This window comes from Citrus clementina, unplaced genomic scaffold (assembly GCF_000493195.1).
Source record: "Citrus clementina cultivar Clemenules unplaced genomic scaffold, Citrus_clementina_v1.0 scaffold_8, whole genome shotgun sequence".
NCBI lineage: Eukaryota > Viridiplantae > Streptophyta > Magnoliopsida > Sapindales > Rutaceae > Citrus > Citrus x clementina.
In genome coordinates, this window is record NW_006262022.1 from 11,312,310 (window position 1) to 11,316,511 (window position 4,202).

The following is a 4,202-nucleotide window of genomic DNA, read 5'->3' on the forward strand; positions in this document are numbered from 1 at the left end:
TTATTATGACAGCTAACTATGGCCAATGGGCCGTGCCGGCACCAATTGTCGGCCCATAAGGGCTCGTGGGCCGTGCCGTGCCCATATTTTTTTCAGTTGAGCCCGGCACGGCCCACGGCACGAGCCCTCTCATGCCGTGCTCGTGCCGTGCCGTGGGCCGTGCCCAAAAAAAGCCCACCAACTTTTTTTTTTTTTGCGTGCTTAAAAAAGCCTACGTGCCTAACGTGCTTTATTCAAGCCCACGTGCCTGACGTGCTTTTTTAAGCCCACCAACATAATAATAATAATAATAATAATATTCAAAATCATAATCATATTAATTTTTATTAAGATAGCAATTAACATTTTTCTTGTGTATAAAATGAAAAATATTTCATTCACAAATGAAACATATCTCTATTAAATATTAATTAAGTTATGATTTAATATTAATATGAAAAATATTTTATTATTAATTTTGTAAAAAAAAAAATTTTTATTTATAATATATAAATTTATGATATTTATAATCTTATTTATTAAAATCATGATATTTAGTTATTTACTTATTCATTTAATAAATTATAAACGTAAATAAATAATTAAATAAAATTAAATAACATTATTCATTTAATAAATATCATAAATAAAATTATGATATTTATAATTTTATTTATTAAAATCATGATATTTACTTATTCATTTAATAAATTATAAACATAAAAGATTAGAATATTTATTTAAACTAAGATTTAATGATTTAAATTAATTTTTAAAAGTCTATGCTAAAAAATATATTAAAACATTTAATTTCAAGATATTGTACTTTAATTTCATAACATTTTATATTTACTTTTTGTTAAAAAAATTTACTTAGATATATTTTGGCCCACGTGCTATTAATGGCTCACGGGCCGCGTGCTAGCCCACTAATGAACCGTGCTTATTACGTGCTTTTTCGCGTGCCGTGCTTTGGCCCATCTCTTATCGTGCCGTGCTTTAAGGCCCGCGTGCCTAAAATTCTAAGCCCGGCACGGCCCACTTGCATGCCGTGCCGTGCCGTACGGACACGTGCCGTGCCCGTGCCGTGCCACGTGCCGCCCGGCCCATTGGCCATCTTTAATGACAGCTTATACTCACAAATATCGAAGAGATACTCACACGAAAAATATGAACAAATGTCTATTTCTACTGATACATAATTAAAACAAATGATAAAAGTTTTCGAGAGGAGACTTCAGCATTATTTTCTTCATTTCTTTAAGCAGTAACAATATTTCAGGTACAAGTAGAGTTGACAAAATTTGACACGACTCGATTATACGGATACGACACCAATAAATAGATATGGGTCATCAAATTTAACATGTTATTAAATGGGTTGGGTCTGGGTCGATTATTTTCGTATTGAGTTAGTGTTCAAGTTCTTGACCCATTTACCTAACTAATGACATGATTATATTTTCTTTTAAAATTAATTTCTAGGTTCTTGTTATTGGAACTCAAATATTAAACATGATTATCTCTTTTTATATTTTTGGGAAGAATAGACACTTTAATAATGTAAGTGTGTAAAATATCAATACACATGTATATTTTATGATATTGATATATAGTGTTATTCACATATATATAATTGAAATTTTAATAGTGTAAATGTGTAATATTTTGGTGGGTGTGTGGTGAAAAATATATAACATTTGTTAAATATATAAATATTAAATAGGTTATTGGGTAACCTATTTATTTTTCATGTTGGGTTTGAGTTTTAATATTTTGACACGATCATTGGATGAGTCATCTTTAGGTTGACTTAAATTTGACACGATATGAAATTAACACGACACAAACACGATTAGATAGTTTTGCCAGTTCTAGGTATAAGGATGTTAGCTCTGTGTGACGCAGCTCAACCAGATTACACTCAAGGCACGGCCTCACGTGGACAGGAGGCATTCTTATGTGTACGTACAGTCGATAAAATAATCATAAAAAGAGATTCGGATCTCAAAATCGACTTTTATTATTTTCTATAATCAATTTCCAATAATATCTACGTGATTACTTCGAAATTTAATATCGCGGTAGGTACTCGTGGACTGAACCATAAACGAACTATACTCAGATGCCAATATTTATATTATTTTGATATATCTTTGATCGATTAGTGTACGTCAACACTCATTAAGAAAAAGAGATTCATTTTATTGGATTATCAGATTTGACAATTTTCAAAACATGTGTGTGTGTGTGTTGTAAAATATTATTGAATTATCATATATTATAATATAATGTTATAATTCAAGGAAAATATTAGACATTTTGTCGTTCAGAAGTGGTTGAAGAAGCCTAGCAAAAGGAAAAATAAACTACTTGGTAGCCACAGGAGCTCATGTATCCATAAAAGCAATTAATATGGTTAGTCACATGTGGTTGAGGGATAATGAAAGAGGCCGTTTGTATTTTGGTGATATATGTATGATTTATGGGAGTTATAAAACAACGCTTTAATTTTCGCATAATTTCAAATAATTTTGTAACTTACATTTGGAATAATGACCAAATTTCATTTTAGTTCGTGGTAATTGATATTGATAGTGGTTATAATTTAGGACATTCAACCCCCCAACGTTTAGGAAAAGGGACAAAAAATCCCTCAACGTTTTAAAAATGACTTATAATCCATTTTCCGTTAATAAACACCATTTGTTTTAACAATAAATTTATTTTTAATTTTTAATTACTATTATACCGTTATAATAAATATAAATTAATATATTGATTTGAGACATGTCACAATTAATAATTTTTTTAAAACTAAAAATTGAGATACAATTACATTTTTGCTCAAATTATTTACTATAAATTATACCTTTCTAACAATAATAATATTAACAGCATAAGAGTTAACATTTTAACAAGGAAAATTGCTTTAAAATTTAATAATCAATTCCCCTGTTTTAGTTCAATCATTGAGATAATTTCACTGGCTGGTGTCTAAGATTCTCTAAATGTTTCAAGTCTTTCCGTCTTCAAAATTAAAATATAATTACAATACAACTAATAATTACTTGTAATAGGACAAGAAACAAATGAAATTATTTCTATATATGATGGTATAGCTTAAGGAGTATTGATTTGGTTCAGAATCCTAAATTTTATTAAAGTAAAAAAAAAGTTTTTAATTCATATTTTTATAATAGAAGGTCATTATATTATTTAACTATATAGTTTAATAACTTTTTGGGACTTTAAAAATTTCAAAATTCTGAATTAAAACATATCTAATAATTTAAATTACTACACTTAAGCTAAAAAGAAAAATTATATCGGTCTGTAAAGGCCAAAGGGCACACCATGACCACAGATATGGCGGCGCCCTTCTTTTATGGGCAAATATTTGTATTTTACTGAAAGATCTTATTTTTAAAGAGAAAATTACTCTTAATTGGGATAACGAAAGGACTCCAACGCACCCTCCATTATGAGGGTAGAAAGTTAGGAACGAGTTAACACCAGTATAGCCTCAAATCTAGTTAAAATGACAAGCTGCTTTTAAATAAAAAGTTTCCATTTCAGGACTTCCAAAGTTCACCATTATATTTCAAAGTTACACGTTATCAGTTATACGAAAAATTAGTGGGTGGGAGCAACTAATTTTGACAACGGCCCGTTAAAATGCAATAAACAGTAGGTCATCTATAAATGAAGGGCATTCATTTTTCACCAATCACCGGGACAAGGAAAGCTTGCAATTATAGAGAATGGTCGTTGCATACTCGATCATCTGTTTAATTAGAAAAATCGTATTCACAAGCCAACAAGGATAAATAAATAAATAAAAAGCCGATAAGGGAGTTCGAGCTCATATATGTTTAAAGAAAATAACTAAGACTTATCTGATCGGGCATTGGACAAAATTATGGTTCGGGTAAAATGAAATAGATCTGAACTACTCGAATCGGTTCGAGTTCAGGTTCCATTTTAGATTTGACCACGTCTATTTTGTTGTTTATAGACTGAGCGCTCACTCTTCTAAAATCCTTATAAAATTCCTCTTAAGTTTACACCATTGTAATTAGAGTGATGATACAGCCACAAACTCTTGTACAAACATATCTTGTACGAATTGATGTGGCATTAATTCATTGGTTGAATGAAAATATAAAATAATAGAAATAAATCATGTGGACAAAAAAATATTTAATTCAATCAATTTTATC